Genomic DNA, 16202 nt, shown 5'->3' with positions numbered 1-16202 from the left:
GTGCATCCATAGTCTCACTAACAGCTTCCAAAAACTCAAATCGCTTTTTGGCTTCAACAATTGAACGAGCAGTTACTTGTAATTTTAAACCACAGTCACATGGCAATAATTCATAGCCCTACATAAATAACAAAAGTTCATCATGAACAATGCATCTAGCAAGTGATAGAAACAATGAGAAAGAAATTGAGAAATTCTGCCATGTGATAACCTGTTTGAAGTATTGAAGATGTGCACCCATGGTCTCACTAACAGCTTCCAAAAACTCAAATCGCTTTTTGGCTTCAACAATTGAACGAGCAGTTACTTGTAATTTTAAACCACAGTCACGCAATTACATATCTTGAACCAAATTTGAATTATCAGCAACATCAATTTAGAAATTATTTGCTACCAATTCACTCACTAGATTAAAACGAGCCTGTTCAAATGCTGACCTCGCATTACGAAGTTCCTAGAATAACTCCAACCATGTCAATGTATGTAAGAAATATCCATCAACACGATATCTACATAGCTAAGAAAGCCAAATACATGAAATTATAAACCAAAGCAAGCCATTTTGCACGATACCTCTTCCAAAACATTAACAATATTACTCTTCGTACTTTTCCTTGGTGAAAGAAACTTTTCACGAGCCAGCCAGATCATACAAAGTGAAACAATATAATTATGCAATTGATTTTAGGCCAACTCAAAAAATATAATATCAAACTCAAGCAATGTAAATAAAGCAAGCAAACAAACTACACCGGCAAAACAAATTTAACTTCTAAAGTACCTGGTCATAAATGAGAATAGCCTTGTCAAAACGTTTGTGTGCTTTCTGCAAAAATAGAAGATATTTTAAAACAAAAGGCTAAACAAATAAAAACATATATGATCCATAATTAATACACAGATTATTATGAGTTGGATGAATCTATAGAAGAGAAATAAATAAATAAATAAATAAATAAATAACCAATGTTTCTCTTAATAAGATTGTTTCGCATAGTAAAAGTTAATAAGGCGACCCAGCTTTCAGCTAGTTCCAGATCCTCCCGACTTTATAGGGTAGCTTAAATCTTATTTGTAAGACATAGTGGAACAATATAATTATGTATTTGATTTTAGGCCAACTAAAAAACTATAATATCAAATTCAAGCAATGCAAATAAAGCAAGCAAACAAACTACACTGGCAAAACAAATTTAACTTCTAAAGTTTACGGTGAATGTTATATTCTGAGCTAAATTTTACAGAAATGAGCCATGTCAAGAGAGAAATGTTTTTGCTATGAGGCAATAACAGTAGTAATAACTGTTGTTAATAAAAAAAAAACTAAACGGTAAAAGAATTGATTATACCTGAACTTCAATAACATGTTAAAATGGCCCACTTCTCATTCATGTAGAGTACGATGACATTGTTGACAGATCAACTGCACTACATCCTGTAACAAACATTTAATATTATCAGAGATGAATTCATATGAATTTCCATGAGTGCAAAAATCCAGTCTGTCGTATGGCAAGTGCTAATTCGCAGAAAGTACAATATAAAGATTGTGAATGCAAATTCAATGTTTTGACCAGCGTGGATCAGATGAGACAGAATATGGAGTATACAATAAATCGGATAGAACTAAAGATGATTCAGTTTTCAGTTTAGTAGTGAAAAACGATATCCAGATAGATGAACATTAAGCACCAACTTGGTGTGGCTTTCAAGGGAAAAGGAAATTGTTACCAAAAATCATACATGTTTGTCTGCATATATATGCAAGTGTAAATGGACATATCTTTCGTACTTTTAATGAGCAACATGCATCAGTCAATGAAAAAACAGCAAGCTTCAATTGAATCAGAAAGTTGAATATATTGGAATATATTTTCAATGCACCAGGAGTCAAAATAACGCTGGCGGGCATATCCACTCGGTAGCCCAGACCTAAAAAGTCGAAGAACACCTGCCATGTTAACAGCCATCAAAATTAAGATGATAAATAAATCAAATGAATTCTAATAAATCCTATTGGTGTTTTACTACAAAATGAAAACTCAAGCTCCTCCTTCAACCTTGTATATTGCTAAAAGCTAACCTCATAAAGATTAGTCTCTTCATCAGGACAAGGAGAAAGATAATAGAGCAGAAAGATAAACCAAATAAGATTTCACGTAACTATCAAAATACAAGGAGAAAAAGACTACACGACAACCTACCGAAGCTTTGCTTTCTCAATATCGTAGGGCTTGAAGAAAAGTAAAATATTTCCCTTTTTCTTTTACGGTGGAGCATTCGGTCGTAAATCCTGAACAATTGTGATTATGAGGCAGAACTGAAACAAAAGGCCTGGTTTTGGCAAGATTCATAACTAGAACTTGCTTAAAGAATATAGTAAAATACAGCCAATTTCAAGCCTCACTAACATGCACTGTCAAGGGAAGATAAGCAATTCTACTATTTATTATTGTGAAACTTAACTACTCAAGGACTATCCCTAACATCCATTTCTTCCTACTCTAACAACAGAACTTTTTGCACTAGAAAGCTTTTAAAACCAAATTAGGCCTCTATGTGTGGATCTATTAATTTTAGTATTGGGGATGAGAATGAAGATCCTGAATAAAAATATCATTGGCCAGAGAGTTAAAGCATAAAAAAAGTAATATGTTGCTCATAAAAAGCTAAACCTACAAGTCCAAGCGTAAATTTCAGGAACAACTTTAGGTATGCATAGTGAACCTTATTTCATACCTCATTCAAGGTTCCAACCTACTGTGAGGAATTACATCCTTGTCAAACTTTAAAAAATGCACATTTTCCTTATTCTGCATTTTCAAAGAGAGACAGTTAAATCCAAAACTATGTTGAACAAGGGATGAAGCAAAATCTAGAAACAGAAACTGTCCAAACAAGACTTTTGAACCATGGTATAATAATTTCGTGTAAACTACCTATTTAGTCACTCACCTATTAATCTGTTTTTGTTTTGGTCATCAACTATTATCATTTTCAAAATCATGCATAACGTAACATTTTGGTTTTGCTTTGGTTACCAGCCGTTAAAAAAATAGATTTTACCCTAAATTAAGAGACAAGAAACACAACAGATGTCAAATAGCATGTTACTGCTTCACCATAACCAACTAAATAAAGGGTTGATGCCTTACCTCACATGAACATCAACAGCAGCAGAACAAAAATGATATGGTGCAGGTTGGCTGCTGCTAAGACTCCAACAGATTATCTAAATCCAAACCATGGACTTCTACTTCGAGCTTGTTTCTTGAACTCTTATGGCACAAAAGAATACAAATCATTGCCCACTTTTGATCTTCATGGAAAAGACTTCATATTGAGAAAGCATAATAGCTAATTTCATTCTCGTTAGAGTAGTAATCATTATAGTTGAGATATCCCCCATTACCGGAATGCCTAGATTCACTGTGTTTAGGCGATTTGAGGTAGAGTAAATGCAAATCTTTAAGATTTTTGTCGAACTTTTCTTTCATGGCAAGAACCTGAAAAAAAAAACTACTATAATTGGTGCACTAATTAGGTATTATCTCTCATCTAGAATGTTCGGTCAGTAGTCCAAGAAATTGAAATCATTTCACTTCCTGCAAAGGCTTCTCTTCTTTTTCCAAAAATCTAGTCCCATGCGTCTACTCTTAACATTTAATAAAAGAAAGATTTATTATGTGTCTGGCTCCTAGTTACCAATATGCAATATAAAATTTAAAGGCATCAAATGTAATCCACAAAACTGATTAAACTCGACCACATAAACGGAAGTACATTCCATTTACCACAAACTGAATAAACTAAACCCTAAACCCTCCTCAAAATTCAAGTTTCTACGAGCAGTAATTCAGAGGCAAAAAATGCTTAAATGGATGGCACCTTATAGAAAACAGTTACGCTTGAAGTTGATTCCCAGAATACTAAAGTCCACCATTGTGCAATACTTGCAATAAGAAACTAAAAGTTCGGATTTAGAAGCTTACTTAAACAACATGCAAGTAGGTTTCAGCAGGCAATATAGACCATAATTTGATGGGTACCTGAGATATATTGATCCTATAAAGTTTATCCAGTTAATCGTCTTCCACAAGTCCCATGTTCCGTATACCACCAGTGGGACAAGACCGAAAATCTAGGGCACACTGCAAAATATTCTCTATGGTACTGGCTATAGGTTTTGTTTCATCAGATAGAAAACATCTACAAAGTATACATGTATGTTAATGAAGAATCATCCATAGTTATTACATAGCCAAAAAAGGCCCAAATAGTATGCAATGAGCATTCTATAAAAGGTAATTCTGCCTACCATATCTATGGTTCAAACTAAATAAGATAATGTAACACCCTTGTTAACATCTGGTTCTGACTTGGCTTCAGAGTGGCAATGCACGAAAACCAATAAAGTAAATCGAACCACAATAGGTTGAAGCTATAAACACACAATGTGAAAAACAATTTTTCTAAACCTTGTCCTTAAAGGAGTGAAGAAACTTGCACCATGATACATGTGATAGCTTTTTTTTTTTTCACAAAGCAAGTGGATTATTATTAATTTAAAAGAAAGCAAATGACTTAACATAATGGATGCATAGAGGAACTGATACATGTGATAGCTGACCTAAATGTTGTAGCTATCTGAAATAAGAAAAAGGAGACAACAAAGCTAGATGCCTTTTATACGGTGGTTTCTATTTTATGTTTTTGCCCAATATCACAATCAAGAGTTTGAGAGGAAGATACCATAAAATAGAATATCAGATTTTAATCATCAAAAAGAAGATTTCTAATTCATTCTCCCTCTTTAAGGCTAATTCTCTATTTTCCTACAGAATCGTTAGATACTTTACTATCCTCCAGGTAATCTATAAATGAAGAAACGGTATGTGTTCCTTAAAGAAATGAGCCATGTCAAGAGAGAAATGTTTTTTCTTTGGGGCAATAATAGTAGTAATTACTATTGTTAATAAAAAACACTATAGGGTAGAAGAATTGAATATGCCTGTACTTCATTAGCATGTTAAAATGGCCCACTTCTCGTTCATGTAGAGTACGATGATGTGTTTGACAGATCAACTACACTACATCCTGTAACAAACATTTAATATTATCAGAGATGAATTCATATGAATTTTCTTGAGTGCCAAAATGCAATCTTTCATGTGGCAAGTGCTAATTCGCAGAAAGTACAATATAAAGATTGTGAATGCAAATTCAATGTTCTGACAACAGCGTGGATCAGATCTACATCAGTCAATGAGAAAGTTGAATATATCGGAATATATTTTCAATGCACCAGGAGTCAAAATAATGCTGGCGGGCCAATCCACCAGGTAGCCCAGACCTAAACAGTAGAAGGAATGAACACCTGCCATGTTTACAGCCATCAGAATTAAGATGATAGATAAATCAAATAGTGCTTCCTTGTGTGTAATTTAGAGAAGTTATCAATCTTCCAAGTGAATCTTGATGAAGGAGGAACCTCCACTGGTTGATTTTCCAGAGTATTTGCAGTCCCGGTTTGAGATGCAACTAACAAATTGAGACGTAAAATCACAACAATCGCAATAAAATCAAACACTTCTTCCAGTAATGCCCACAAGAAACAAGAACAATATTTTGGGAACTTGCATTGTCGTAAGCTATTCCAAGAAGTAAACTTCTCAAAACAATTATTTTCCAAGAAAAAACTACCTTCCATGGGCTGGTCATTGTCTGTCAAATCATGGAGTGGCACAAACATTTCCTCATCTTCTTGTTGCTAAAAAAAAAGAGTAATCAAGAAAACTTCAAGAATAACTAAATCAAAAGCAGTCGAATCCATAAAGAAATCAAAATTGAAGATAAAGGAAAGAAACCTTAGAGAATCTACAAATGATCAAATTAGTCAAAAAGAAAACAACTGAAAAGAAAAAGAGAAAGAGAGATCACCGGGAAAGAGAGTATATCGATGGGTGAAGGAGTACCGACAGTCATGGTTATGGAAGTGAGAGGTAAATTGGGAAGTTATGAAAATAAGAGGGAAGATTATAGGGGCTGATTTTATACTACTCTGAGGAGAAGAAAGATCACTGGTTCCTGATTCTTTCTTTGCAAGTAAAGTTTTGTACCGTTGGGGGAAAACTCTGAGGATAAGAGAGATCACCGGTTCTTGATTCTTTCTTTGCAAGTAAAATTTTGTACCGTTGGGGGAAAACTCTGAGGAGAAGAGAGAGAACCGGTTCTTGATTCTTTCTTTGCAAATATAATTTTGTACCGTTGGGAGAAAACAAAGAGATTGAATCGATTTTAATTTTTCAACAATTAAATATTTTGTTTTAAATTAATTAATTAATAAAATTAATAAATATTAATAAAATAAAATATTTTTAATCATTATTATCATAAAATTCATCAAATATTATAAAAGTATTATAGAGATAACTTTTTATTGAAAATTAATTTAATTTATATTATTAAAATTTAAACCTTCAAATTAATTTGAAAAATTTTATACGTTATTAAATCTTAATTAATTATTAATGATAAATCATAATATTTAACAAACTAAATTAAAAAATAAAATTAAGGGTAAAATATATAAATAGACCTCAAACTTTTAGGGCACATTCATTTTGGTAACCCAACTTTTGAAACTTACAATACAATCATTAAACTTTTAGTTCGTTTTCAGTAAGATCTATGTAGTTACCTTGCTGACGTAGCATCTAACCCCGTCAACAGGGGCGGATCTTAGAGAGGGCCCAAAGGGGCCCTGACCCCTGTTAAAATTTGTATATTTGATATAATTTTGGTATAATAGTATTTTGATTCATGTAAGTTTTAATATTACACAAATTAAGTGTTATCTTGTGAATTTTGAGTTTTTTTTATATATAAATCTAGGGTGAATACAAGGTAATATGTGTACAAAGACTCTTTTTTTTGACAATGAACGATCATACCCCTACATGTACAGTGCTTGAACTGGAGACCTCAAGGATAACAATAATCCCTTAATCACTAATGTACTTAGATCGTGCTGAATTTTGAGTTTAAATTCCTAATAAGTCTTTATATTTTTCTTAAATAATCTAATATTTCGTCACTGTCAATATTTAGTTCTGACTCCGTCCCTGCTCGTCAACCCCCCTTAAGCTCATAGATACTTCTTTAAAAATCATCCTACAAAATCTAAAATATTGACATAAAAAATTAATAAAATAAAACATTAAAATCTATATTATGATTTTAAAATTTTTCAATGAGTCGTTATTTAACAAACAAATATAAAATAAAATTTATGGTTATAAATGAATAATTTAATCATTTAATATATAATGAATGAGAAAACAAAGAAAATGAAAATAAAAGCGATAAGGAATATGAAATTGATAAGTTTATATATATATATATACATGTCATTTTGTTTTATATGAAATTTAATACGTTTATGAATTTATTTTTGCATCCTCTTCATGTTTTAAATATTTTCCCTTTCTCTATTTTAATTTTAATTTATTTACTTAAAATTTATATTGTAATATATACTATACAATAATATAATTAATATATATACATATATATATATATATATATATAAAGTAATTTAATAATAAAAAATATAATCAAAATATTTTCTAATAAATAAAATAAAAGCATCTATTGACTCATAGGTTCATTAAAATTTATATACATGAATCATGCCTTATATGTTTATATATAATAGTACATATATATGAAAAGAGAGTTTTGTACGAATTTATTAAGATAACGCATACAAAACAAATATAGTTAAAATGAATTAAAAAAGATTCGTAATGATTAGATCGACTCTAAGAGAGCTTTTAGTATGATAAATGACTAAATATCCTTAAAAAGAGTAAACTATCAAAATGTCCTTATAAATGCAAATTACAAAAATATCCCTATTACCTTACTGAATAAAATTTAGGGTTTAACTTAATGAGATGTATAAGATATATTAGGGCTATAATGATTTATTAGAATCCTATGTGTGGGAAATAATGAAAATGCCTTGAAGACTAAAATGTCTAATATGCCATAAGTTTTAAGTGACTAAAATATCCTTAAGAAGAAATGACAAGAATGCTCTTATATACCCTAGAAACTGACGGTGCCAATGTATGTAGATAAATTATAAATATATGGTAAATCGTATTAAGGGTTAACTGCCACTATATTATCGTTAAAAGTAAGTGACCCTTGTATCATTGTTATTTTTTTTTTATTTTGAGACAATTAATTATTTTATCAATGAATTTATTAGGATAAAGCACAGGTTTAAAAATAATATCTATTTGTGGTGCTGCTCAGGAATCAATCCTACATGTTTTGCGAGACTGCCCGACTGTTGTGGCTCCAGATTTCTCCTCGAGGCTTGGTGCACGGTTTTTTTCAACTACCTTTAGAAGATTGGATTTTCAGCAACATCCAAGCTGGCCATTCTTGGATTTTCAACTTCCTTTAGAAGATTGGATTTTCAGCAACTTCCTTTAGAGTCACCTTAGGCCGCTGGTGGATGTGTTTTCCCGACAAGAGGTCGCTGTCTGGATTGTTTAGAAGCCCATATTGTTACCAAAAAGCAGTGAGAAACGATATCTAGATAGATGAACATTAAGGACCAACTTGTGAGGCTTTCAAGGGAAAAGGAAATTGTTACCAAATATCAGATATGTCTGTCTGCATACATATGCAAGTGTAAATGGACATTTCTTTTGTACCATTAATGAGCACCATACATCAGTCAATGAAAAAACAGCAAGCTTCAATTGAATCAGAAAGTTGAATATATCGTCATATATTTTCAATGCACCAGGAGTCAAAATAATGTTAGCGGGCCAATCCACTCGGTAGCCCAGACCTAAAAAGACGAAGAAATGAACACCTGCCATGTTTACAGCCATCAGATTTAAGATGATAGATTAATCAAATCAATTCCAATGAATCCTATTGGTGTTTTACTACAAAATGAAAACTCAAGCTCCTCACTCACTGCAACCTTATAATTATGACCGGGTTTGTTGAAACAATAAACAGAAATATTACACTACTGAGAAAAGATGTTGCTAGAAGCTAACCTCATAACGATTGATCTCTTCATCAGGAGCATATCCTATCATTTTGTTTAATTGGACAAGATTTCTATTGGCTTCCTTGCACTTTTCACAAACAACCCTCCACAACATAGCTAATAGATCAGAAAGATAACCTAAATAAAATTTCACGTAACTATCAAAAGACAAGGGGAAATAGACAACATGACACAACCTACCGAAGCTTTGCTTTTTCGATATCATAGTGCTTGGAGAAAAGTAAAATATTTTCCTTTTTCTTATCAGTCGAACTATCGATAGTAAATCCTGAACAATTATGTTTAAAATCAAGATGCAAATAAAAGGAGACCCCAAATATTTATCAAGGGGGAAGGGGTGGAACTGAAACATAAGGCGTGTCTTTGACAATATTCATAACCAGTACTTGCCTAAAGAATCTAGAAAAATACAACCAATTTCAAGCCTCGCTAACATGTACTTTCAAGGGATGATAAACAATTCTATTATGTATAATTGTGAACCTTTACTTCTCAAGGACTATCCCTAACATCCATTTCTTTCTACTCTAACAACAAAACTTTTTGCACTAGAAAACTTCCAGGTGGCATTTGGTTTGCTGGAATGTTTCTAAGGGAATTGGAATCTGTGAAGGAATTGGAATCTGTCAGAAATTGAAATCCAATTTCATATTCTATTTGGTTGGCAGGAAATTGAATTGGAATCAAATTCCATATTCTGTTTGGTTCGCAGACATGTCAAACGAATTTAATTTCAATAATGTAAAATGACAGGATTACCCTTCTTATTTTTTTTTGCTTAATTTTAGTTTGTTTTATAAATTACATGTAGCAATATATTATAAAAATTTAAAAAATATTAAATATTAATTTTATTGATTGATTATTCATTTCAATAAATTATAAAAATCATGCTAATAAACATTATAAGTTAAAATCATCCCAATTAGGGATGGTCATGGGTCGGGTTTTTGGTCCACCTGACCCGAGAACAAGGGAACCTCCATCCGAGACCCGACCCAACCCGACCCGATCAAAATAAAGTTTCACCCGACCCGACCCGAAATAATAATAAAATTATTTTTATTCAATAAAAACAATGACTTAATTGAAAAAATTATATATAGAGGGGTATTATTGTAATTATTACTAAATATATAAGGTAAAATTATATATTTTTTCGGGTCGGGTATTTTTCACCCTAAACCCGACCCGACCAAAATAAAGTTTCACCCGACCCGACCCGAATATATGAATTAAAAACCCGACTCGACCAGAAATAATAAAAAAATTATTTTTATTCAATAAAAACAGTGACTTAATTGAAAAAAAAAATTATATATAGAGAGGTATTATTGTAATTATTCCTAAATATATAAGGTAAAATAATATATTTTTCAGGTCGGATATTTTTCACCCTAAACCCAAACCGACCCGACCCGACCCGACCAAAATAAAGTTTCACCCGACCCGACCCAAATATATGAATTAGAAACCCGACCCGACCGACCCTAAATAATAAAAAAAAATATTTTTATTCAATAAAAACAGTGTCTTAATTGAAAAAAATTATATATATAGGGGTATTATTGTAATTATTCCTAAATATATATCGTGTCGGGTTGGGTCGAAACCGTCGGGTTCTAGTTGAGTGGCCATCCCTAATCCCAATCAAAATATGTTAATAAGTTACCAAAAGATTAATAAGGGTAGTATGGTCAAATTTCACATTCCCTCCAACAAGGGAATTGAATTCCATCATAGAATAGATGAAATTCACTTTCCCTCATTTTATAGAAAGTTGAAGTCATGAAGGATTCCAATTCCCTTGGAAAACTTGAACCAAACATGGAAAAGTGGTGGAATTGAATTCCAATTCCTCCTAATTCCAAAGGATTCATATAATCAAACGCCACCTCAGAACCAAATTAGGCCTCTATGTTTGGATCTATTAATTTTAGTGTTGGGTGAAAATGAAGACCCTGAATGAAAATATCATTGGCCAGAGAGTTAAAGCACATAAAAAGAAACATGTTGCTTATAAAAAGCTAAACCAAATTACCAATCCAAGCTTAAGTTTCAGGAACAACTTTAGGTATGCATTATGAACCTTATTTGATACCTCGTTCAAGGTTCTATCCTACAGTGAGAAAGAGACAATTAGGTACGGAATTATATCCTTGTCAAACTTAAAAAGAGTACATTTTCCTTATTCTACATTTTCAAAGACAGACAGTTAAATCCAAAACTATGCTGAACAACGGCTGAAGCAAAATCTAGAAACAAAAACTCCTCAAACGAGTCTTTTGAACCATGGTATAATAATTTTGGATAGACTACCTATTTAGTCACTCACCTATTACTTAGTTTTAGTTTTGGTCCCCCAATTATTATTTTTTTTCAAAATCATACATAATGTAATGTTTTGTTTCTGTTTTGATCACCCGCTGTTAAAAAAACAGACTTTACCCTAAATTAAGAGACAAGAAACACAACAGATGTCAAATAGCATGTTACCGCTTCACCATAACCAACTAAATAAAGGGTGGACGCCTTAAATCGCATGAACATGAATAGCAGCAGAACAAAGATGATATGGTGCAGGTTGACTGCTGCTAAGACTCCAAAAATGACCTTTGTTGGATGGGAATTGTTAGTTGAGGGTTAACACATGAAACTAACATAGAAGAGCCATGTGAGGTGGAACGATGATGTGGTATAATGTCACGTAAGTAAAATTTATTAAAGTTAATTTTTATTTAATTATCATTTCTAATTAATTCCATAGCAGGTGGATTCGAATCTGAGCCTAATGGTAGAAGGATCAATGCATAATCATCAGACCGACTTATTAATTCAGTATTGTTGACGAAAATAGGTAAAGAAAACAAAAGAACACGAGAATTTTACGAGGTTCGGCAATGTGCTTACGTCCTCGGTGCCTAGGCGGCGATAAAAGTTTTATTCAATGATCTTTTAGGTCTAGGTTACATCTCTATTTATAATAGAAAACCCTGGTACATAATTACAAAATCAACCCTGTACCGTACCGCGGGGGCTGCGCCCCTGCAGCCCCAACCCACATAATTTGTAACCCCACAACGAGACTTTCTTTGTAAGGACAGTTGATGTTCGCTGCGTTCGCTCACTTCGCTCCATCTTCTGTCCTCTTTACTGGTATATTTATGAGCCATACCTAACAAATCTCCACCTTGGCGAATATCCTGCCCCTTGGAAACTTCAATGTGGGTTGGGTTACCATGCTTCTTTAATAACTCGAAACATTCAACAAGTCCAAGCAATGCTTGTACTTGTCTGTCGTAACTGGCTTGGTGAACATATCAGCGACATTCTCATCAGTATGTACCTTCTAAAACAAAACCTCTTCAGATGCAACCAACTCTCTGATCTTGTGGAACCTTACATCAATATGTTTAGTTCTAGCACGATACACCTGATTCTTAGCCAAGTGAATAGAACTTTGATTATCACAAAGCAACTGAACTCCACCTTGTTGAACACCCAACTCCTTCACTAAACCAGTAAGCCATAAAGCTTCTTTTGCAGCTTCAGCCGCTGCCATGTACTCAGCTTCAGTTGTAGATAGGGCAACAACAGATTGAACAGTAGACTTCCAACAAATAGGCCCTCCACCAAGAGTAAAGACATACCCTGTCGTAGATCTTCTATTATCCAAGTCACCTGCATAGTCTGAATCCACATATCCTACAACCAAAGGATTATCCCGCTGACTCCCAAAAACAATTCCATGTCCCACAGTACCCTTTAAGTACCGAAAGATCCACTTGACTGCTTCCTAATGTTGCTTACCAGGTTTAGACATGTACTTACAAACTTGACTAACAACATGAGCTAAATCAGGACGAGTACATACCATCGCATACATCAAGCAGCCAACAGCATTAGAATACGAAACCTTTGCCATATCTTTAGCTTCCTTATCTGTCTTAGGGCACTGTTCTGATAAGAGCTTAATGTGATTCGCCAATGGAGTGCTAACTGGTTTCGCGCTGCTCATCGCAAACCTTTCTAGCATTTTCTCAACATAACCCCATTGAGATAGCCACAGTTTCCTTGAGTCTCTGTCCCTGCAAATTTCCATTCCAAAAATTTTCTTTGCAGCACCTAAATCTTTCATATCAAATTCCTGACTCAATAAAGTTTTCAAACCGATAACATCATCCATGTTCTTCGTAGCAATCAACAGATCATCAACATACAGTAATAGAAAAATAAAAGAACCATCATCAAGGCTCTTAACATAGACACAACAATCATACTCACATCGGTTGTAGCCAATCTTGATCATATAGGAGTCAAACCGTTTATACCACTGTCTCGGAGACTGTTTCAACCCGTACAAAGATTTCTTCAATCTGCAAACTAAATGCTCATTTCCAGGTTGAGTGAAACCTTCAGGTTGCCGCATGTAGATCTGCTCCTCTAAATCACCATAAAAAAAGCAGTTTTAACATCCATCTGCTCTAAATACAAATCCCAACTAGCCACCAATGCAACTACTGCTCGGATTGAAGTGTGCATGACCACAGGAGAAAAGATTTCATCATAATCAACTCTTTTCTGCTGTAAAAAACCCTTCGCTACCAAACGAGCCTTGAACTTCTCCCCCACTTTTTCTGTTACTGCTGGTTTCTTCTTATACACCCATTTGCAACCAATCGGCTTCTTACCCTCAGGAAGGGGAACTAACTCCCATGTGCGATTGTGATTCAAAGACTCTATCTCCTCAACCATGGCTGCCATCCACTTGTCGTTTTCCTGACTAGTAACGGCATCATGAAAAGTAACCGAATCATCACTGCTAACAATAAGTGCAAAAGATACCAAGTCTTAAAAACCCAATCTGTTCGGAGGCTTTATATTCGTTCGTCTCACCCTGTCTCTGGCGAGACTATAATCCTGCAAATCATCCGTAGTGGAACCACCAGAAGTCGGTTGAGAAGTTTCTGGTTTCTCAACTGGAAACTGCTCGAAATCCACCACTGTCGTGTCTTGCTTCTGCTGCAACATGGACTGTTCATCAAAAACGACATCTCTACTAATCACAACTTTCTTCGCAACTGGATCCCAGAACTTGAATCCTTTGACACCTTTCTTGTAACCTAGAAAAATGCACTCCTTCGATTTTGCATCAAGTTTGGATCTCTCATCAGCAGGTACATGCACATAAGCAGGACAACCAAAAATCCGTAAGTTATCAAAACTAACATCATGACCAGTCCATACCTCTTCTGCAACTTTCCCAGCCAGCCCTTGGCAATCTGTTGATAAGGTAACACGCCATGTTAACAGCCTCAGCCCAGAAGTGTTTGGGAAGCCTCGCATTCAACCGCAAACATCTGGCTCTTTCATTCAACGACATGTTCATTCGTTCCGCAACACCATTCTGTTGTGGTGTCTTGCGCACTGTAAAATGCCTCTGAATCCCATGCTCCTTACAGAATTGTAGGAACTGTGAATCTGTGTACTCCGTACCATTGTCAGACCGCAAACACTTGATTTTTCGTCCTGTTTGGTTTTCTACCTCAGCTTTCCACAGCTTAAACTTCTCAAAAACTTCAGATTTCTGTTTCAAAAAATACACCCAAACTTTCCGTGAAAAATCATCAATAAAAGTAACATAGTACCTAGATCCACCCAAAGACGATGTCGTGGAAGGCCCCCATACATCAGAATGCACATAATCAAGAATCCCTTGAGTTGTGTGCTTCGCAGTCTTGAAACGGACTTTAGTCTGTTTACCAAGAACACAATACTTGCAAAAATCGAGCTTACAGCTTTTGACACCATGCAACAAGTTTCTCTTGTGTAATTCTGCCATACCACGTTCACTAAGACGAGCAAGGCGCATATGCCACAATTTTGTCGTATCATCACATGACTCAACAGAGTGAACTCTACCTGCAACGGTACTCCCTAACAATCTGTAGATATTCCCTGCAGTCATGTTGCCTTTCATCACAGTCAATACTCCTTTAACAATCCGAATGGTTTCCCTATTCTCGTCAGCCTTAGGGATAAAACCATTCTTGTGCAAAGTGCCCAAGGAAATCAAATTCTTCTTCAAGTCTGGGATATGTCGAACACTACCCAACGTCCGAACGGAGCCATCGTGCATCTTAATTCTGACATCACCAATACCAACAATATTGCAACATCGATCATCACCCAAATAAACCGAACCATAATTAACCGGCATGTATGTCGAAAATCATTCCCTATTTGGCGTGATGTGATAAGAACATCCAGAATCAAGAATCCAAGCATCCGTCAATTGTGTCGTTGAAATAGAAAGCATATCACCCTCACTGCAATCAGAATTATCATCCTCGACCACGTTCACAGACTTGGATGAGCCATCACGCTTCTCATCAGTCTACTTTTTTAACTTCGGACAGTCTCGCTTCATATGTCCCGCCTCCTTGCACTTGTAACAGTGAATCGTCTTCTTATCCCTGGATTTGGATCTGGAATTCCGCTTCTCGGACCCTGCCTTCTCTGGCTTCCGTCCACGATCTCGATTACCCTTGACATATAAGCTATCGGCTTGAGAGCTTTCCCCTGCATTATGCTTCCGCTGGTTGTGAGCCAACAAGGCTGCAGTAATCTCTTCAACGTTGATAGTCTCTTTCCCATATGTAAGAGTAGTCACCATGTGTTCGTAAGAGGGAGGCAACGAACACAACAGAATCATCGCTCTGTCTTCATCCTCAATTTTCACATCAAGCCGAGCCAGATCAGAAACGATTTGATTGAAGACATTCACGTGTTGCGCCAAATCGTGATCGTCCTGCATCTTCAGCCCATACAGCCGCTGCTTCAGATACAGTTTTGTCGTTAAGGATTTAGATATAAACTGACTTTCCAACTTCCTCCAAATTTCGTCTGGAGACGATAGATGCATGACGTGATACATGACCTCGTCCGCCAAGCATAATCGTATGGTTCCTGCCGCTCGCTGCTGCAATTCTTCCCAATCTTCCTCATCCATTGACGTCGGCTTTGTAGGTCGCAAAGCCTTCAAAATCCCTTGCTACGCCAATAGATCCTTCACCCTCGTTTGCCATAATCCGAAGTT

At 34.9% G+C, this 16202-nt stretch overlaps 1 pseudogene; it reads right to left on the bottom strand.

Moving 5' to 3' along the window:
* LOC120217356 overlaps positions 1–16202 on the bottom strand; it is a 34309-nt pseudogene that overhangs the window by 10304 nt on the left and 7803 nt on the right.

The sequence above is a fragment of the Hibiscus syriacus genome, unplaced genomic scaffold (genome assembly GCF_006381635.1).
Source record: "Hibiscus syriacus cultivar Baekdansim isolate YM2019G1 unplaced genomic scaffold, ASM638163v2 tig00110187_pilon, whole genome shotgun sequence".
In the NCBI taxonomy this organism is placed as follows: Eukaryota; Viridiplantae; Streptophyta; class Magnoliopsida; order Malvales; family Malvaceae; genus Hibiscus; species Hibiscus syriacus.
This window is presented reverse-complemented; position numbering and strand designations above follow the sequence as displayed.